General features: G+C 38.6%; 1 non-coding gene across 2 annotated transcripts in view; it reads left to right on the plus strand.

Annotated features, from left to right (window-relative positions):
- Positions 1 to 8860, plus strand: part of LOC102272412 (SEM1 26S proteasome subunit) — a 28106-nt gene extending 19246 nt beyond the window's left edge. Inside the window, exons 2-4 of one of the 2 annotated variants that reach the window (XR_011464039.1) lie at positions 4150 to 4243; positions 7214 to 7312; positions 8663 to 8860. This is a non-coding gene — a transcript (SEM1 26S proteasome subunit). The remainder of the gene's footprint in view (positions 1 to 4149; positions 4244 to 7213; positions 7313 to 8662) is intronic. The other variant, XR_011464038.1, reaches the window with a different exon arrangement.
- The last annotated feature ends 14127 nt before the right edge of the window (positions 8861 to 22987 follow it).

Raw genomic sequence — 22987 nt, forward strand, 5'->3', positions numbered from 1 at the left:
CTCTTTGAGCTCCTTTTTAATTTAAAATTTGATTCAGGCTGCAACCCATACTATCTTAATGTTCCTGTTGTATACGTAATGCTGCAATTTCTTTATTTTTTGCCTTAAAACAGCTCCCTTCTTTCTGAGATTTCTTTGCTCTTAGAAGAATAAAAAGAAAATTTGTATATAAGAATTTAGAGAGTAAACAGTTTATTGATTGCAATGACAATATGAGAATAACAGTACTCTTTTATCCCTGTACCTAACGATTAACTCTTGACTTAACTAAGTCAGTTTGCTTGTTTATGAATGTTAAGAAATGTTATTTTTTAATCTTTAACCTTGGAAATAGATATCCTTTTCTTTTTTGGCCAAACTGTGTGGCCCCAGGACTTCATTCTCTGACGAAGGATGGAATCTGTGCCCTCTACAGTGGAAGCACAGGGTCGTAACCACTGGACCTCCCAGGAAGTCCCTCAATACACTATTTTTTTTCAAATTTGGTTGCGTTAGCTTTCTGAGCGCTCTTCCCATAGACTGAAGGAAATCCTAAATGTGATTTTCTTTTCTCTAACTTCTTAATCTGTACTCACTATAAACTATAGGTGGATTCATAAACAGAATAAAAAATTTTAATTTGAAAGGTACTTCTGTAAGAAAGGAGAACATGTAAGGGTATCTCTAGCCCAGTCAACTTAATTTTGAAATGTAGTTAATATTTAGTACTCTTAAATATTACTGTTGTTAAGGACCTCAGAGAATAGTAATAGGATTTGAATTTAGATCATTAAAAATATTTCCTCTTTGAGAATAATAATATTACTGGAATATGCAAAAATATTTATGCAGATAAAAATCAGTATTTTCCATTATTGAAAGTTTACTAATGAATGCCTTATTCACTACCCTATATAGGTGATTAAAACACAAGTGAGCACACACATTGCCATTGCCAATACATTTGCCTAAACTTACTAGGAACCTGAAATAAAATGCTTGAGAGAAACTTCCATCTTTTTAGGCACTGATATCGTAAAGAAATTTCCCATATGATCTCTCTTCAGGGAGCACTCAAAGAGATGATCATGTATTCTTACAGTAAATACAGTTGAGAATTTTACATGACTCATTCACAACACATGATATTATTATCTCTTCTGTTTTGAAATTTATACTCTTGATTCCACTGGAACCACCCACTGCCCTGAGATTGACCACTCAGAGGAAGAGAATTTGAGAAACGTAGTTCCATTTATCCAACATTTTTTTGAGTGCCTACTCTGAGCTTTCTTGGTGGCTCAGATGATAAAGAATCTGTCTGCAATGCAGGAAACTTGGGTTCAATCCCCGGGTCAGGAAGGTCCCCTGGAGAAGGGATTGGCAACCCACTCTAGTGTTCTTGCCTGCAGAATCCCATCAACAGAGGAGCCTGGTGGGCTAGAGTCCATGCGGTAGCAAAGAGTCCGACATGACTGAGCAGCTAACACACTATGTGCCCAGTACTCAACTCTAGATATTAGAGTTCCAAATTTAATAAAATATGCTTCCTACCTGAATGTTTGAATATTTGCTTATGTAAATAGTGGTAGTCATTTTGGGCATCAGTGGAAGGTAAGTATAGAGTAAGGAGGACAGAAAAAGACCACTAATAATTCATGATAGTAGTTACTTATTAGAAACATAGCTAAGAACATTTTAATCTTAAAAAAAAACCAATAAGAAAAGGAATGAGTTAGGCTTTTCTTATAAAGCACATACAGATTTTAAGCTATTCAGCAATGGTTCATATTGGTATTATATTTATCATATTATGTACCTAACAAAAAATTTTAAATGCCATTTGTCAACATACAGAAGAAAATACTTCCATTTACCTGGTTTTCCAAACCAGAAACTTGGGAGGCATCTTAGTTATCCTTTCTCCTTCAACTCTCACAATTATTCATTAAGTCCTTTTCATTTCAACTCAAAAATCTACTTACTCTCCCCCTCCCTATTATTGCTGCCATTTTGTTAAATTAAAAGAGATTATTTCCTTCATGAACTATTGAAGTGTTATTAAGTCGTGTCGGACTCTCTGTGGCCCCATGGACTGTAGCCCACCGGGCTCCTCTGTCCCTGGGATTCTCCAGGCAAGAATACTGGAGTTCATTGCCCTTTCCTTCTCCAGGAGATCTTCCTAACCAGAGATTGAACCCAGGTCTCCCACATGCAGGCAGATTCTTTACCATCTGAGTCACCAGGGAAGCCCTAGTAGGACACATTTAAGAGTGAGTGTGACACATGCTTACTGTTTTTGGAGGGGATGGGATCAAACAAAAATATGCAAGATCGATTTAGTTCTTTTGAATCTTTCACAACATAAGCATATGCACAACAGGTATCATGTAGCTAAGAGTATAGAGATAAATAAAAATTTTTACTCTTAAGGAGCTCAGATGCTCTGAATGGATATAGACATATAAACTGAGAATTAGGATTGTACAGTGTGTAGGTGTTGTGATAGAGATATACATGAAAGAGGGGACCATAACTGAAGGAAGAGAGGGAATTAGGAAGGCTTCCAGAGGTGATATCCAGACTGGTTTTTTAAAAGCTGTTTTTCTCAGATTTTGAAACTTTGAACCCTGTAGAAGTTTTTGAGGGCACAAAAAGGGGTTGTATAATGGGTGAAGGGATCAAAAGGTACACATTTGCAGTTATTTAAGTCATGAGAATGTCATGTATAGCATGGTGACTGTAGTTACTAATACCCTGTGGCATGTTTGAAAGTTGCTAGGAGAGTAGATCTTAAAAGTCCTCGTCACAAGGAAAAAAATGTGTATGCTGGTGATGGATTTTAATTCAACTCATTGTGGTGATCATTTCTCAGTGTATACAAATATCAAATAATGTATGCTAACACCTACTGTTATATGTCAATTATACCTCAAAAAAAGGTCAGCAAACACCCACATTTCATTAGTTAGCATTTTCTCATATTTACTTTGTTTCTATCAAAGTATGATGTAATATATATATTTGTGTGTGTGTATTGGAGAAGGCAATGGCACTTGCCCACTCCAGTACTCTTGCCTGGCAAATCCCATGGATGGAGGAGCCTGGTGGGCTGCAGTCCATGGGGTCGCTAAGAGTCGGACATGACTGAGCGACTTCCTTTCACTTTTCACTTTCCTGCATTGGAGAAGGAAATGGCACCCCACTCCAGTGTTCTTGCCTGGAGAATCCCAGGGATGGGGGAGCCTTGTGGGCTTCTGTCTATGGGGTCGCACAGAGTCGGACACGACTGAAGCGACTTAGCAGCAGCAGTGTGTGTGTGTATATATATATTTGAGAAGCATTTGCAAGTAAACACAACAAAATGACACTTGGTTCTTAAATATTTCAGCATGCATATCTTAATAAGGACATTCTCTAAGACAATTTTACAACCGTATTTAAGAAAATATTCTGCTTTTTACTATTTGTGTATGAGTTATCTTTTTATTTATTTTTGGCTTTGCTAGTTCTTCTATATTGCATGCCCTTTTCTCTAGCTATGGTGAACAGGCTCCTCATAGCAGTGGATTGTCTTCTGTGGAACATGCTAGGGTGTGCAGGCTTCAGTAGATGCAGCTCCTGGGCTCCAGAACATGGGCTCAATAGTTTGGGCACACTGGTTTAGCTGCTCTGTGGTATATGGGATCTTCCCAGACCAGGGATTAAACTCATGTCTCCTTCATGGGCACTGGCTCACCACTGAGCCACCAGGGAAGCCCTGAGTTATCTTTTTTTTTTTTTAGCAGTTTTGAATTCCAGGCTGATCTCTTCCTGCTGCTGAACTTACTTTAGTGTTACTGGTGCTGTGTTTTGAATGACTGTGTAATAGACCTTATAAAAATAAGCCCAAGGAAAAATCAACAGTAAAATATCCTCCTGAAGTTATAATAAATTTTCATGGCAAATAGAATTTTTTGTATTAACTACTATTTTAGATTATCTGCAAATTCAAAAATTGAGAAGACAAGATAGCATCAATTGAGATGTAAAGAGGAAGATTTCTATATCTCATAAATATGGTTTTAGATGTTTTGAATTGAGAGATTCTTAAGTAGCAAGCTTTCTGAAGCTTTTCTCTTTATGGAAATAATGTATGAGAAATGCTTAGCATCTGTTTCTGTTTTTTAGACTGGGCTGGTTTAGATGAAGATGAAGATGCACATGTCTGGGAGGATAATTGGGATGATGACAACGTAGAGGATGACTTCTCCAATCAGTTAAGGTAAGTTTAACTCAAAATTTATATAGCTTAGTATTGTAAGTATGGAATTTGTAAAATATATGACAATTGACCTTTGAAATATTTCTGAATTATGAAAAGTAAGATACATTGCCTTCATCTCTTGTGTTTCTAAACATGAACTCTTTGGGTAATTGCATAGAACTTTTGTTCTTTCTGGTCTCTTTATAAAAGTAGTTAAATAGAAGCATATTTGTCTTTTTTATCCTTGTGGGTTTAATTCTGTCACTTTTAATTTTCTACCAATATTGAACAACTCAGCAGAAATTAGAATCTTGAAGTACTCAGACCCAATGTATTAGTGATTCTCAAACAGGGATGGAGATTGAGGTGTTGGGAATGTACTTTTTCATATTCATGTGCAGTTCAGTTCAGTCGCTCAGTCGTGTCCGACTCTTTGCGACCCCATGAATTGCAGCACTCCAGGCCTCCCTGTCCATCACCGACTGCTGGAGTTCACTCAGACTCATGTCCATTGAGTCAGTAATCCCATCCAGCCATCTCATCCTCTCTCGTCCCCTTCTCCTCCCGCCCTCAATCTTTCCCAGCATCAGGGTCTTTACAAATGATTCAGCTCTTCTCATCAGGTAGCCAAAGTATTGAAGTTTCAGCTTCAACATCAGTCTTTCCAGTGAACACCCAGAACTGATCTCCTTTAGAATGGACTGGTTGGATCTCCTTGCAGTCCAGGGGACTCTCAAGAGTCTTCTCCAACACCACAATTCAAAAGCATCAATTCTTCTGCACTCAGCCTTCTTTATAGTCCAACTCTCACATCCATACATGACCACAGGAAAAACCATAGCCTTGACTAGACGGACCTTTGTTAGCAAAGTAATGTCTCTGCTTTTTAATATGCTGTGTAGGTTGGTCATAACTTTCCTTCCAAGGAACAAGCGTCTTTTAATTTCATGGCTGCAGTCACCATCTGCAGTGATTTTGGATCCCCAAAAAAATAAAGTCAGCCACTGTTTCCCCATGTATTTGCCATGAAGTGATGGGACCAGATGCCATGATCTTAGTTTTCTGAATGTTGAGCTTTAAGCCAACTTTTTCACTCTCTTTCACTTTCATCAAGAGGCTCTTTAGTTCTTCTTTACTTTCTGCCATAAGGGTGGTGTCATCTGCATATCTGAGGTTATTGATATTTCTCCCGGCAATCTTGATTCCAGCTTGTGCTTCTTCCAGTCCAGTGTTTCTCATGCTGTACTCTGCATATAAGTAAAATAAGCAGGGTGACAATATACAGCCTTGACGTACTCCTTTTCCTATTTGGAACCAGTCTGTTGTTCCATGTCCAGTTCTAACTGTTGCTTCCTGACTTGCATACACATTTCTCAAGAGGCAGGTCAGGTGGTCTGGTATTCCCATCTCTCTCAGAATTTTCCATAGTTTCTTGTGATCCACACAGTCAAAGGCTTTGGCATAGTCAATAAAGCAGAAATAGATATTTTTCTGGAACTCTCTTGCTTATTTGATGATCCAGCAGATGTTGGCAATTTGATCTCTGGTTTTTCTGCCTTTTCTAAAACCTACTTGAATGTCTGGAAGTTCAGGGTTCACGTATTGCTGAAACCTGGCTTAGAGAATTTTGGACATTACTTTACAATTGTGTGGTAGTTTGAGCATTCTTTGGCATTGCCTTTCTTTGGGATTGGAATGAAAACTGACCTTTTCCTGTCCTGTGGCTACTGCTGAGTTTTCCAAATTTGCTGGCATATTGAGTGCAGCACTTTCACAGCATCATCTTTTAGGATTTGAAGTAGCTCAACTGGAATTCCATCACCTTCACTAGCTTTGTTCGTCGTGATGCTTCCTAAGGCCCACTTGACTTCACATTCCAGGATGTCTGGCTCTAGGTCAGTGATTACACCATTGTGATTATCTGGGTCGTGAAGCTCTTTTTTGTATAGTTCTTCTGTGTATTCTTGTCACCTCTTAATATCTTCTGCTTCTGTCAGGTCCATGCCATTTCTGTCTGTTATTGAGCCCATCTTTGTTTGAAATGTTCCCTTGGTATCTCTAATTGTCTTGAAGAGATCTCTAGTCCTTCCCATTCCATTGTTTTCCTCTGTTTCTTTGCACTGATCGCTGAGGAAGTCTTTCTTATCTCTCCTTGCTGTTCTTTGGAACTCTACATTCAAATGGGTATATCTTCCCTTTTCTCCTTTGCTTTTCACTTCTCTTCTTTTCACAGCTATTTGTAAGGCCTCCTCAGACAGCCATTTTACTTTTTTGCTTTTTTACATTTTTACTTTTTCTGGGGGATGGTCTTGATCCTTGTCTCCTGTACAATGTCATGAACCTCTGTCTGTAGTTCATCAGGCACTCTGTCTATCAGATCTAGTCCCTTAAATCTATTTCTCACTTCCACTGTATAGTCATAAGGGATTTGATTTAGGTCATACCTGAATGGTCTAGTGGTTGTCTCCACTTTCTTCAGTTTCAGTCTGAATTTGGCAATAAGGAGTTCATGATCTGAGCCACAGACAGTTCCCTGTCTTGTTTTTGCTGACTGTATAGAGCTTCTCCATCTTTGGCTGCAAAGAATATAATCAGTCTGATTTCGATGTTGGCCATCTGGTGATGTCCATGTGTAGAGAGTTTATAAATATAATTGGTCTCTACCTCCTGTCATGAGGGAAAAGACACACACAAAGCTGAGTGAATTTGGTGACTTACTACCTAAATCTTAGATTGAATCTTGGGTGTTTTTTTTGTTGTTGTTGTCGTAAAATAAGGGAGAATGAATAATCTACATTGATTTTGTTTAAAGGCAGCAGAAGCTATTGTTTAAGATATTACATTCATTTTAAATAGGAAACATGTGAAGGACAGGCATTACAATCTTCAATTTCCTGGGATGGGGGAAAACTGAAACATTTTAGTTAAATTTAGCAAAGGAAGGGATAGAATCAGAAACTTGTGCTGATCTCTTGACTCCTAATCCAGTGTTTCAGCACCAGCCCATACCATCCTCTATACCTGAGCAGAAGACAAAGATGATTCATATGAATAAGCTCTAGCTTTAATATTATTCATGGACTTTAGGTCAGTATTTATATTATAAATACCTAAAAATTTTAAGGAAATGAGTTTGGGGAAATGAATAATATATATCATTCCTACCATGTATTTTTTTTCCTAACGTGTAATTTTTGCATTGCATTTACATTAGATTGTGTGATAGTGTCTAAGCTAAATTACGCTTGAGAACTAATGTCTTTTTATCTTAGATATAATGATATAGTTGTGCACATTAATCATACTTAACATTTGTACATTGTTTTATAAATTGGCCCTCATGTAATTTTGTTGTGAACTTTTATAAAATCTAAATTGTGGCAGATCAGTTCCTGGTGATACTTGGAATGGTAGTGTAAATAAATAACTGAAACTGATTATACGACTCAAAACCTTTTTTTGCAAATGTTTATACAGTGCAAATCAGCAGGACTGAAATTTCAGGTTGAAAAAATTACTTAAAATTGTAAAAAGTATGTTTTAACAGTGTTTGTGCCAGTACACGTTTTTGAAATTTTTATCCATATTTAAAGTTAGGAAAGGGAAAGGAGATGGTGGGACGAATGGAGTGAGTAGCATGGAAGCATATACCATAGGTAAAATAGATAGCCAGTGGGAAAATCCTGTATGACTTGGGCAGCGCAAACCAGGCTCTGTGACATCCTAGAGGGGTGGGAGATGGGAGGGAGGTTCAAGAGGAAGGGGACATATATATATACCTGTGGCCAATTTATATTGATGTATGGCAGGAACTAACACAATATTGTAAAGCAGTTATCCTTCAGTTAATAATAAATAAGTTAAAAAAGAAGTCTTATTTAATACTTTATATTACTGTATTTATTTTGCCTACATATAGTTAACAGAATAATTCTCACACACCTTTAAATTTGATTAATAACTTTTGGTTACGGTGATATGTATGTCAGTATGAAAAGTAATCTCTTTGTTCTTTATGTATAAATAACAGTATGATTATAAAAATCTCTGAAAGTTTGGTAGCAGTGTCTAGTGTTCTTAGCCATATGGTTAATGATACTTAAAATTTATGCTTAAATATTTATTATGAACAGAATAATTATACAGTATTTGGAGAATATCACTAATTCCCTCACATTTCTTCCATAAATACATTTATCAGAGAAATAAGGAATATAAAACACAGGTTTATTAATGGGAAAGCAGTTTTATTGTCATTATGTTGATACACATCCAGTTTCCTTCTTAGGGACTAAAGTAAAACTATTTGGTAGTATTTTAAATTGATGTTCAGGCTGTTAGCTCATTTATTTATTAATTGTGTAATTTTTAAAAATTATCTTTTTTCTTTATCATAAAGAATGCCTAGTGATGATGTTCTTTTGTCTGTCTTTATAGAGCTGAACTAGAGAAACATGGGTATAAGATGGAGACTTCATAGCATCCAGAAGAAGTGTTGAAGCAACCTACACCTGAACTGTTTACTAAATTCTAGAACAGAGAACCCAGGCTGGGATACCTACAAATGTTTATTTCATTACCTGCTTTGATTTATCTTTGTTTTTGTAATGCAAAAAAATAAATGTTTTGATCTAATTTTGGTTTGGTTCAGAAGTCTTCATCTTTTGACTGTAATCATTAATTTTCTGATTGTGCTTTTTTCAGAACTTTATTATAGACAGCAAAATTTTCTTGTAATGAATTTTTTTTTAATGAATTCTTTTTTTTAATGTTAACTGAGGCTCTAAGAGGTTAAGTGATTCTGAGGCTAGAATTCATCTGATTGCCAATTCAGTACTTCTCTTAAGCCACATAGATTAAATGTTGGTCTTATTTATAAGGTACTTCTTTTAAGTTACATTTAACTTTAATTTCATCTATATTTTGAAAGCTTAGGCATTTACTGACATTTCTAAGGTGACCCTTCATAACCTGTGTTTTTAAAATATTAGTCATTTTAAATTGCTGTAATTAGTTTCTGAGCCATTAATAATATTAATAGTTGATAAAATATTATTAGTACTTAACATCCAGAGTGGTTTGACCACAGTTCTAAGAATGATGTCTCTGTCAAAACTGAGGAAGTGGACTCAGATATTTTGTTAACATATATACATCCTCATATACTACATAACAGATTCAGTTAGTACAATTAAATTTCTGCACAGTGGTTACTATTGCCACATCTACTTTTGTGAATGGGGAGATTTAATTTGGTAAAGGATTCTTATAACATTCAGAATGGAGATAATATATATAGCTTTTATTAGGAATATTTTCCAATTTTAATGTGTTATTTGTTTACAAGTAGAATCATTGGTACTCTTGAGTAATTTAAAATCTAAAATTTATGTATCATGAGATAATATTGACATGAAAAAGAGGGTTGGGCACTTGAAATATCATTTGAGGTGTGCCTTGAAATTATTTTGGACATAGATAATTTTATTCTTCTAAGACAAGCATGCCTCTGCTTTGTCTACTAGATGGAACTACTAGATGAACAGATGGAATAAAGAATAAGACAGAATTTGGAAACTTTTTTTAAATGATTTTTTTAATCATATAATGAAGCACAGGCAGCCATACTAATGTAGCTTGTGAAGAAATACGATGTACATTTCCTCAGTATTATGCTCAGTGATTACAAGGGCATCATTAGACTCCATGTCACCTGATAGTGTCAGATTAGCACACAGAGGGAGGGCCATCTCCTATGCCTTGAATTTAAATTGGTGAGGTACAATTTTGAAATTCCATAGGATTTGGGCAGAGATTTTAAATGGGTTACCTCTAGTTTCTCAATGTTTTGTTCTTAATAAGTTTTCAATATTCAGTTTAGGTGGCTTTCTCTGAGTACCTGATAATTGGTATTTGGCATCTGGATGATGAAGCACATCAGTGGTAGAAGATTAGACCAGCCAGACAGCTGAAGAAAGTTCTGTGTATGGATTTTACGGTTAGTTGATATTCTTTAACTTTGGATCTTCACAATGAGTCTGTGAAACAAGCAAGAAGGGCCTGTTTGTTGTAGACATTTTATCAAATAGAAAACTAGATCTCACAGAAAAATAAGAGATGAAAGGGTCCAAGGTTGCTTTTGAATTGTCAGATATAGACTCGAACCCAGGTTTTTAACCTTTTAATTTTTCATAATCACTTAATTCTAGTTGAATCATTTTAAATTAAAATTGTAGGTGTAATAGTGGTCAGGTTTTTTGTTTTTTTTCTTAAAGAGTTTTCCTCTTATTTTTTCTAAATTTTATCTATTTTTTGGCCACACTGCAGATCCCTGCTCCCTATAGTGGAAGTGTTGGAATCTTAACCACTAAGCCACCAGGGAAATCCCTGATGGTCAGTAATTTTCATCAGGCCTTGGATTAAAATTGTTGCCATTGGATGCCATACTACTCCCACTGAATATTTAACTTAGAGGACTATGATAATGAGCCCTCTTTTTTGAAAAATATAGTGTGTTAATAACGCTTTTTTTGTGTTTCAAGATCTGCCTCATTTTTTGAAGGTATTTGTATCTTATCTCTCCCATGCTTAACCTTAAGTTAAATGATGGAACATTATTCACCCTTTGGCAGTGAGTTGACAATTTGCAGTACTTATGGTCCACCCCAGTGGCTCAGCGGTAAAGAATCCGCTTCCCACTGCAGGAGATGCAGGTGACTCGGGTTCCATCCCTGGGTCAGGAAGATTCCCCTGGAGGAGGAAATGGCAGTTTACTCCAGTATTCTTGCTGGGAGGGAAAATCGCCTGGCAGGCTACAGTCCATAGGGTTGCTAAGAGTCAGACAGGACTGAATATGCATGCAATCCACTCACATATATGACATTAAAGAGTTGGACTAGAGTTCTCTAGCTACCTTAGTGGCTTCTGTTGTACTCCACTTTTAAATCTTGGTATGAGTCCAGACCCTGCCCTAGGTCCACTTCTTGCTTTATCCGTACATTAATAATCTCATCCCATCTCAGGTGCTTAAAACAACAACAAAAATAGCTCTATGATTTGATTCTCTATTCTCAGTATTGGCCTCTCCCTGAAGCCCCAAACTCGTATATTCAGCTGACATATATTCAAACTCAAACTCATTTATTCAGCTGACAGCTGCATCAGCTCTCCAGTGTCTAATGGGTATCTTAAAGATAACTTGGTGGAGAGAGAAGCCTTGATAATCTTTCTCAAACCTGATCTTTCCTCTAGTCGTCTGCATCTCAGTGGGTGGCTCCTTAATCCCCATGCTGAAGCCAGCCCTGTTAGAACTTTTCTTGAATCCTTTTTTCTCCCAGTATTCAGCCCATTGAAAAATTCTTGTCAATTGTCTCCAAAGAATATCCCGTGTAGCTATCATTGCTTGCCTACTAGCAGCGTCCATTTCCCTCTTCTCTTTTCTAACAGATACACATTTCCCCCTCTCAGATATCCATCCTTCATTCACATAGACCATGTGACTCCAGGCAAGCCAACCCCAACCCCAGTTCATCTTCTGTATAAATGAATGAATGAGGGATGGACTGACTTTCCAAGTGTGAGCTAGTGAAACAATGGGCCAGAGTCAAAATTGCAAAGGAGAATTCTGGCTCTTGAAGTAGCACATAAAGGGAGGCTCTTCCTCTGCATATGAATAAGGGAGCATCTGATCTCAGTTGGAAGTGGCAGTCATCTAGCAACCATACCAGTTTGAGGGTTAAAATGATTAGAAAGCCTGGAGAAAACGGTTCTTTGATGTCATTGAACTGCTCTAGTGCTAGGCTTCCTGTAAAAAGCCTACAAATTTCCTGGACATTTAAGACATCTTAGATCGGAGATATGGTTTCTAACGTATGTCCAGAATCTTATCTATTTCCACTTACTAGTCTAATCTACCACCGTTGTTTACCAGGACTTAGTGCAATGATCACCTAACTGGTCTCTGTTCTGCTTTCTCTGCCCGACAGTCTTGTGGGAAAAACATTGTGGTCTTGTTAAAATTTAGATCATGTTGCCCCTTAAATGCCATCAGGGGCGTCTTAAAGCAGCATGAAATCTAAAGCTTATAAAGCCAACATAATTTGGCTTCTCCTTATCTCAACTTACATCACTTAATTTTCAGTAATGTCATATTTTGGTCACTTAATGAAGAATTTTTAAAAAGCTCACCTAAGCAGAAAATGATCAGATAGTTGGCTTGAACATGGGAGGGGCCTACGAGCTGTCGCCTGGAATGCTTGCCTTCTTCATCTGTAAGTCAGGCCTTTCCTAGCCACTAAGTCACTCAGTAGTGTTCACTCTCTGCAACCCCATAGACTGCAGCAGGCCAGGCTTCCCTGTCTATCACCAACTCCCAGATCTTGCTCAAACTCATGTCCATTGAGTCAGCGATGCCATCCAACCATCTCATCCTCTATAGTCCCCTTCTCTTGCTGTCTTCAATCTTTCCAGCATCAGGGTCTTTTCTGATGAGTCAGTTCTTCGCATTAGGTGGCCAAAGTATTGGAGCTTCAGCATCAGTCCTTCTAAATGAATATTCAGGACTGATTTCCTTTAGGATGGACTGGTTGGATCTCCTTGTTGTCCAAGGGACTCTGAATAATCTTGTCAAACATCACAGTTCAAAAGCATCAATTCTTCAGTGCTCAGCTTTCTTTATGGTCCAGCTCTCACATGCATACATGTCTACTGGAAAAACCATAGCCTTGACTAGACAGACCTTTGTTGGCAAAGTAATGTCTCTTTTTTAATATGCTGTCTAAGTTGTCATAGCTTTTCTTCCAAGGAACAAGCGTCTTAATTTCATGACTGTAGTCACCATCTGCAGTGATTTTGGAGCACAAGAAAAAGTCTGTCACTGTTTGCATTGTTTCCCCATCTATTTTGCCATGAATGATGGGACCTGATGCCATGATCTTCATTTTTTGAATGTTGAGTTTTAAACCAGTTTTTTAAGTTTCCTCTTTAACTTTCATCAGGAGACTTTTTAGTTCTTCTTTGCCTTCTGTGATAAGGGTGGTGTCATCTGCATATCTGAGGTTATTGATATTTCTCTGCATATCCCGGCCATCTTGATTCCAGCTGTGTTTCATCCAGCCTGGTATTTCACATGATCTATTCTGCATATAAGTTAAATAAGCAAGGTGACAACAATGTACAGCCTTGATGTACTCCTTTCCCAATTAGGAACCAGTACATTGTTCCATGTCTGGTTCTAATTGTTGCTTCTTGACCTGCATACAGATTTCTCAGGAGGTAGGTCAGGTGGTCTGGTAGTCCCATCTCTTTAAGAATTTTCCATAGTTTGTTGTGACCCATACAGTCAAAGGCTTTAGCATAGTCAGTGAAGCAGTAGATGTTTTTCTGAATTGCTTTCTTTGTGATCCAACTGATGTTGGCAATTTAATCTCTGGTTCCTCTGCCTTTTCTAGTTCAGTCGCTCAGTTGTGTCTGACTTTGCAACCCCGTGAACCACAGCACACCAGGCCTCCCTGTCCATCACCAACTCCTGGAGTTACCCAAACTCATCTCCATTGAGTTGATGATGCCATCCAACCATCTCATCCTCTTGTCTCCTTCTCCTCCTGCCCTTAATCTTCCCAGCAGCAGGTCTTTTCAAATGAGTCAGTTCTTTGCATCAGGTGGCCAAAGTATTGGAGTTTCAGCTTTAACATCAGTCCTTCCAATGAACACCCAGGACTGATCTCCTTTAGGATGGACTGGTTGGATCTCCAAGGGACTCTAGAGACTGTTCTCTAACACCACAGTTCAAAAGCATCAATTCTTCTGTGCTCAGTTTTCTTTATAGTCCAACTCTCACATCCATACATGACCACTGGAAAAACCGTAGCCTTGACTAGAAAGACCTCCAGTCTAAATCCAGTCTAAAGTAGTTGATCCAAAAGAGGTTACGTGCTTTAAAAAAAAAAATGCTCTTCAATAATGATTTTTCCATTAAATGTTGCAATGAAAAGGATTAGAAATGTATGTTTTCAGAATAAGTAATGGTGAACAATGACCAGAATATTGATTTGGCTTTGCTCTCTTATGTAGTTGCCTTAGGTGGGTTTCATTTTATAGTAGCTATAGTTTGAATCCACTTGTCAGGTGGAATCACTATATTATTACTCTTTGTTCCACAGATGTCATGGAATTAAATGAAGTTAATATTTCTTCCCTCCTTGTTATCCTTCGACTACTGTTTATTATTCAGGAAGTATTAGAACAGTATCAGTGATGGCAATAAGGCAGGATGACATCTTAGAGTAAGGTGACTATTAGAGATAGTCTTGTAATTTTTTTCCCCCCAATGGAGATAATAGTTATAGGTGTAGGCAGGACCATGAGCTAATATTGGAGTGGTACATGGGAAATTGAAAACTCTAAATTGATATCTTCACCTGGGCCAGCACAATTCAGTTCAGTCGCTCAGTCATGTCCAACTCTTTGCGACCCCATGAATTGCAGCTTGCCAGGCCTCCCTGTCCATCACCAACTCCCGGAGTTCACTCAGACTCACGTCCATCGAGTCAGTGATGCCATCCACCCATCTCATCCTCTGTCATACCCTTTTCCTCCTGCCCCCAATCCCTCCCAGCAACAGAGTCTTTTCCAATGAGTCAACTCTTGGCATGAGGTGGCCAAAGTACTGGAGTTTCGGCTTTAGCATCATTCCTTCCAAAGAAATCCCAGGGCTGATCTCCTTCAGAATGGACTGGTTGGATCTCCTTGCAGTCCAAGGGACTCTCAAGAGTCTTCTCCAACACCACAGTTCAAAAGCATCAATTCTTCAGCGCTCAGCCTTCTTCACAGTCCAACTCTCACATCCATACATGACCACTTGAAAAACCATAGCCTTGACTAGCCGGACCTTAGTTGGCAAAGTAATGCCTCTGCTTTTTAATATGCTGTCTAGGTTGGTCATAATTTTTCTTCCAAGGAGGAAGCGTCTTAATTTCATGGCTGCAGTCACCATCTGCAGTGATTTTGGAGCCCAGAAAAATAAAGTCTGACACTGTATCCACTGTTTCCCCATTTATTTGCCATGAAGTGACGGGACCAGATGCCATGATCTTCATTTTCTGAGTGTTGAGCTTTAAGCCAGCTTTTTCAGTCTCCACTTTCACTTTCGCCAAGAGGCTTTTTAGTTCCTCTTCACTTTTTGCCATAAGGGTGGTGTCATCTGCATATCTGAGGTTATTGATATTTCTCCCAGCAATCTTGATTCCAGCATGTGCTTCTTCCAGCCCAGCGTTTCTCATGATGTACTCTGCATAGAAGTTAAATAAGCAGGGTGACAATATGCAGCCTTGACGTACTCCTTTTCCTATTTGGAACCAGTCTGTTGTTCCATGTCCAGTTCCAACTGTTGCTTCCTGACCTGCATACAGATTTCTCAAGAGGCAGATCAGGTGGTCTGATATTCCCATCTCATTCAGAATTTTCCACAGTTTCTTGTGATCCACATAGTCAAAGGCTTTGGCATAGTCAATAAAGCAGAAATAGATGTTTTTCTGGAACTCTCTTGCTTTTTTAGTGATCCAGCAGATGTTGGCAATTTGCTCTGTGGTTCCTCTGCCTTTTCTAAAACCAGCTTGAACATCAGGAAGTTCACGGTTCATGTATTGCTGAAGCCTGGCTTGGAGAATTTTGAGCATTACTTTACTAGCATGTGAGATGACTGCAATTATGGGGTAGTTTGAGCATTCTTTGGCATTGCCTTTCTTTGGGATTGGAATGAAAACTGACCTTTTCCAGTCCTGTGGCCACTGCTGAGTTTTCCAAATTTGCTGGCATATTGAGTGCAGCACTTTCACAGCATCATATTTCAGGATTTGGAATAGTTCAACTGGAATTCCATCACCTTCACTAGCTTTGTTCATAGTGATGCTTTCTAAGGCCCACTTGACTTCACATTCCAGGATGTCTGGCTCTAGGTGAGTGATCACACCATCGTGAATATCTTGGTCATGAAGATCTTTTTTGTACAGTTCTTCTGTGTATTCTTGCCACCTCTTCTTAATATCTTCTGCTTCTATTAGGTCCATACCATTTCTGTCCTTTATCGAGCCCATCTTTGAATGAAATGTTCCTTTGGTAGCTCTAATTTTCTTGAAGAGATCTATAGTCTTTCCCATTTTGTTGTTTCCTCTATTCTTTGCATTGATTGCTGAGGAAGGCTTTCTTATCTCTCCTTGCTATTCTTTGGAACTCTGTATTCAGATGCTTATAGCTTTCCTTTTCTCCTTTGCTTTTCGCTTCTCTTTTTTCACAGCTATTTGTAAGGCCTCCCCCGACAGCCATTTTGCTTTTTTGCATTTCTTTTCCATGGGGATGGTCTTGATCCCTGTCTCCTGTACAATGTCACGAACCTCATTCCATAGTTCATCAGGCACTCTATCTATCAGATCTAGGCCCTTAAATCTATTTCTCACTTCCACTGTATAATCATAAGGGATTTGATTTTGGTCATACCTGAATGGTGTAGTGGTTTTCCCTACTTTCTTCAATTTCAGTCTGAATTTGGCAATAAGGAGTTCATGGTCTGAGCCACAGTCAGCTCCTGGTCTTGTTTTTGTTGACTGTATAGAGCTTCTCCATCTTTGGCTGCAAAGAATATAATCAATCTGATTTCGGTGTTGACCATCTGGTGATGTCCATGTGTAGAGTCTTCTCTTGTGTTGTTGGAAGAGGGTGTTTGCTATGACCAGTGCATTTTCTTGGCAAAACTCCATTAGTCTTTGCCCTGCTTCGTTCTGTTTTCCAAGGCCAAATTTGCCTGTTACTCCAGGTGTTTCTTGACTTCCTACTTTTGCATTCCAGTCCCCTATAATGAAAAGGACATCTTTTTTGGGTGTTAGTTCTAAAAGGTCTTGTAGGTCTTCATAGAACCGTTCCACTTCAGCTTCTTCAGCGTTACTGGTTGGGGCATAGACTTGGATTACTGTGATATTGAATGGTTTGCCTTGGAAACGAACAGAGATCATTCTGTCGTTTTTGAGATTGCATCCAAGTACTGCATTTTGGACTCTTTTTGTTGACCATGATGGCTACTCCTTTTCTTCCGAGGGATTTCTGCCCGCGGTAGTAGATATAAGGGTCATCTGAGTTAAATTCCCCCATTCCAGTCCATTTCAGTTCGCTGATTCCTAGAATGTCAACATTCACTCTTGCCATCTCTTGTTTGACCACTTCCAGTTTGCCTTGATTCATGGACCTGACATTCCAGGTTCCTATGCAATATTGCTCTTTACAGCATTGGACCTTGCCTCTATTACCAGTCACATCCACAACTGGGTATCATTTTTGCTTTGCCTCCATCCCTTCATTCTTTCTGGAGTTATTTCTCCACTGATCTCCAGTAGCATATTGGGCACCTACTGACCTGGGGAGTTCCTCTTTCAGTATCCTATCATTTTGCCTTTTCATACTGTTCATGGGGTTTTCAAGGCAAGAATACTGAAGTGGTTTGCCATTCCCTTCTCCAGTGGACCACATTCTGTCAGACCTCTCCACCATGACCCGCATGTCTTGGGTGGCCCCATAGGCATGGCTTAGTTTCATTGAGTTAGACAAGGCTGTGGCCCTAGTTTGATTAGATTGACTAGTTTTCTGTGATTATGGTTTCAGTGTGTCTGCCCTCTGATGCCCTCTTGCAACACCTACTGTCTTACTGGGCCAGCACACCTTTATTTATAATGTAATATTGTGTATTTTTCTTATTGTTTTTGTCCTTTGTTTATTATTGATATCCTAGTCTAGGTTGTGAATTCTTTAAAGGTAGAACCCCTTTTATATTCGTCTTATACTTCCTCGTCTTAGTTTGGGTTCTCTCAGAAGCAGACCTAGAGATAAGGATTTGAATGTGAGTAGTTTATTACAGAAGTCATGAAAAACTGGGGGAGTAAGGAAAGAAATGGAGGGAAGGTAATAAAGAGTATATATCAAGCAAATTACCACAGTGACCAAATAGACCTTAATTTTACCTGAGAATTTTGGGAGGCTGTTTACAACATACCTCAGTTACTTGAACCAAGACGTTGCAGGCAGGCTATTTATCTACCAGCTGCAGTCCATCATTGGTTGAGGGTTAGTCTGAGGGAGGGAAATTGTTAATTTCCCAGGAAATCATGGTGTAGCCCATGTGCATGTTGAGTAGATTTCTGGCTGCCAGGGAAGGATTTCAGGCAGAATCATAGCTGCTGACAGTTAGAAATGGGGCTGTCATCCCTGGAAATGGTAAGTGATGAAGGACTAGGGTGGGACACTGGCAACAACTGCACATCCCTCAGCTGTACCTAATGTGTTTTAAGACACGTTCTTACTAAAAATCTTGAAACCATTGATTCGGAGATCAGAAGGATTGACAGAATCAGCATAGACCAGGAAGTAGAATAGAGATACTGTATCTTTTAACAATAAGAGAGAACTTTTGCCAGTCTTCTGGTTATCAGGCACAAATCTTTATAATAAGTAAATAGACATTTAATTGCTACCTTCAGGAAAATATGTTGCAGAAAAATTTTCATAATATTTTACTTTGACTAAAATATGGCATCATTGAAACCCAGTAAGATTCAATAGATTGAACCGTGTTTATATTTTCAAGATTAGTCTCTTGTTTAAGATAAATGATATGCTTTTGTCTACATTAGTGTTAATAAGTAAATAAAGATGATTTTGCTAAGAATGTTTGAATTTTATGGTTGGCATCTTATGTGTAGAAACCTGTGGTCCAAGGTAATTGAAAGTATCTTCATGATTTTGATGATATTTCTAAGTAGAGGAATGGACAGAACACTGATTTTATGAGAACAGCAATTTTTCTTTGCTAAGGTCACTATCACTAACTACAAAGATGATAATTTGTTTATGTCATTTAATTTGTCAGTAATTTCCCCTTTGGTAATTAAAAAATGGATAGATGCTAAATTATTTTAGCTTTGGAGACATATTTATCTTTCCTCTGAAGCAATTCTATAGAAAAAATTATACAGGAGAAGAATGTCTTGCTGAAATTTATCAATTATAAGCAAAATGTTAAATGCTATTGATTTATATATTGGAGAGTTTTCTTCATATTTTGCAATTTAGCTTGTTAAAATAGTAAAATGTTTTGGAAGCTATATTTCCACTCTTTGACCCAGTAGTCTTCGTCTATATATAGTTACTAGTTGTCAATAGTGTAAGGGATTGATTTCTGTTTGATTTTATTGTTTTTCAAATTAAATTTGGTTATTGATAGACTAATAAATAATCCAATTATTTTTAAAGTCACTAGAAGACAGCATATATACTTTTCCTTGAGAAATTTTTTTCCCTAATTTTTCCTGTTTGAATGAAATTAGTAGTCTTGTTTTTAGAACTGTCAGATGGTACAGGTCCTGGGAGCCTGCGTGGTGTGAGGATGGGGATCCACACATCCCTTTTTATTTCAGTCATAAGTTTTTTGACCTTTTTTGCTTTAGCCATTGGGATTCAGTGTAAGATTTTACTTGGCAAAATTGATTCTGCTGCCTTTCTTCTAACGTTTGATAACAGTGATCTAGATTTTCTACAATATTGGCAATTTCTCCTAAATACTACCAAGTAAGTTAGATTTTACTTTCTGTCCAGATTCAGGGTAGAGCCACTTCATGCTGTGAAAATTATGAACATTTTTTCTAAGTTTGCTGAGTCTCTATTATCTATATATTTGTGACTATGATTTTAGTTCTGTAGAATTGGACAGATTCTTAAAGAGCATCTGCCTCTACAATAGATGAAGATATAAACCCTAAGCAATTGTGACCTGTCCCCAAGGTCACGTTGGACAGAAGCAAGAAAAGATTGTTCCAATATTCTTTCCACTGCATTGAACTTTCTGTTTTAGAGGTTCTATTTCATCAAGACTTTCCCCCCCCCCCCCAATATATGTATTTTCTTGGTCATACCACAGGGCATGTGGAATCTTAGTTCCCTGATCTGGGATGCAAACCGTGCCCCTTGCATTGGAAGTGCAGAGTCTTAACCATTGGACTGCCAGTGAATTCCTGTGTGTGTGTGTGTGTGTATGTGTGTGTCTGTGTGTTGTTTAGTTGCTAAGTTGTATCTGACTTTTGTAATCCCATGGACGGTTAGCCCACCAGACTCCTCTGTCCATGGGATTTTCTAGGCAAGAATACTGGAGTGGGTTGCCATGTCCTTCTCCAGGGGATCTTCCCAACCCAGGGATCAAACCCATGTCTCCAGCATCTCCTGCATTGGCAGGCTGATACTTTACCCTGAATCACCTGATAAGTCCCTTGTTAAATATTAGCAAATATTAATGGCATACAGGGAAGGATGAGAGCAAATAATATTGCAGAAGAAATTCATCCATTCAAAAAATATTGAAGAGCTACCATGCATCAGGTTTAGTTCAGTTGTTCAGTAGTGTCCAACTCTTTGACACCCCATGGATTGCGGCACACCAGGCCTCCCTGTCCATCACCAACCCCCTAAATTTACTTAAACTTAGGTCCATTGAGTTGGTGATGCCATCCAAACATCTCATCCTCTGTCATCCCCTTCTCCCACCTTCAATCTTTCCCAGCATCAGGGTTTTTTCAGTGAGTCAGTTCTTCACATCAGGTGGCCAAAGTATTGGAGTTTCAGTTTCAACATCAGTCCTTCCAATGAATATTTAGGACTGATTTCCTTTAGGATGGACTGACTGGATCTCCTTTCAGTCTAAGAGACTCTCAAGAGTCTTCAACACCACAGTTCAAAAGCATCAATTCTTCGGTGCTCAGCTTTCTTTATAGTCCAACTCTCACATCCATACATGACTATTGGAAAAACCATAACCTTGACTAGATGGACCTTTGTTGACAAAGTAATGTCTCTGCTTTTTAATATGCTGTGTAGGTTGGTCATAACTTTCCTTCCAAGGAGTATCTTAATTTCATGGCTGTAGTCACCATCTGTAGTGATTTTGGAGCCCCCCAAAATAAAATTTGCCACTGTTTCCACTGTTTTCCCACCTATTTGCCATGAAGTGATGGGACCAGATGCCATGATCTTAGTTTTCTGAATGTTGAGCTTTAAGCAACTTTTTCACTCTCCTCTTTTACTTTATCAAGAGGCTCTTTAGTTATTCACTTTCTGCCATAAGGGTGGTATCATCTGCATATCTGAGGTTATTGATATTTCTCCCAGCAATCTTGATTCCAGCTTGTGCTTCATCCAGCCCAGCGTTTCTCGTGATGTACTCTGCATAGAAGTTAAATAAACAGGGTGACAATATATAGCCTTGACATACTCCTTTCCCTGTTTGGAACCAGTCTGTTGCACGTCCAGTTCTAACTGTTGCTTCCTGACCTGCATACAGATTTCTCAAGAGGCATCAGGTAGCGTGTTACTTATTGAAATGAGGCTGTTAACTTACATATATAATCTCTACATGTGCTCTATGCGGTGTGTAGTGTTCATGTAAGTTAAGTAGATGACTCCTAGCCTTGAGGGTTAAAATAATTTCTGTGTTAACACTGTATTGCACATTGATTTCATCTTGACCACCTAGGATACCTTGCCCTTTGTATTGATAACATCCAGATTTTTTATAGGTAATTAACACCACTGCCTCTTTACTCCATCTCTCCTCCCAACTTCTCCACCTTCAGAGGGCTAAAAATCAAATTCATCTGTCCAATTCTAAGCAAATGGGTGAAAACATGCAGCCGGTTCTAGGCCAGTTAAACTCTTTATCCTAGGACCTTCTATCTCAGAGAGATACAAAGATGTCAGAATTCATTCTGTCCTGACCACAGAATAGTTCCTGTTTCTGAGATCCTCTCCTTGATGGAGCATCCACATTGTATCCTTCTGAAGCCTGGCGTTTCAGGCTTATCTTTGATTCTCATAACTTTAATGTCCTTTCACTAAATTCCCTTGCATGCTAAGTCACTTCAGTTGTGTCAGATTCTTTGTGATCTCATGGACTGTAGCCCACCAGGCTCCTCTGCCCATGGGATTCTCCGGGCAAGAATACTGGAGTGGGTTGCCATTTCCTGCCCCAGGGGATCTTCCCAACCCAGGGATCGAATCTGTGTCTCCTGTGGCTCCTGCATTGCAGGTGGACTCTTTACCACTGAGCCACCAGGGAAGCCAAACCTATGTTAATTAAAGTTGGTTTCTAGCGCTTATAATTGTTTAATCCCAACTGATATCTTTGGGCATGACAACACAAATGGGTAGAGAAGAACAGGAGCTACGGATAGTTAGGTTCTTTGTCTCAAAGTCCAAAACCTGGGTCATTGTAGGAAGAAGTGACAATTCTAACTGCCTGAATGAACCATTTAGCTCTTTGTTACATTAACAAGCTTGATATCAGGAGAACTGTTATGCAATAAAGATTATTCCCTTCTCTCGCTCATCTTCTGCCTTCTCATTTAAAGGCTGCTTCTTATGGAGTGGCACGGGGCCTCTTAGGGCTGTGAAGCACTGTCGTCCTTTTCTTCAGTTTGATCTGTTAAAGTACCATCTCACCGGCCCTCTGCTGAGTGCTGTTGACCTTGTTCGCTGATTGCTTTTAGTGATTCCCTTCAGTGATTGATGAGATGACTGGACAGTAATGAAAACAGAGCTGATTCACTTTATCCTAGCAGGATTAAAGCCTGGAAACAAATCTAATTTTCTTTTACGGGGAGGGGAAATAGGAACAAAGATTTTGATCAGCGTCTTAAAGTAACATGAAAGGAAGACTGGCGGACTTCACATGGTAAA

Source organism: Bos mutus, chromosome 4 (assembly GCF_027580195.1).
Source record: "Bos mutus isolate GX-2022 chromosome 4, NWIPB_WYAK_1.1, whole genome shotgun sequence".
In the NCBI taxonomy this organism is placed as follows: Eukaryota; Metazoa; Chordata; class Mammalia; order Artiodactyla; family Bovidae; genus Bos; species Bos mutus.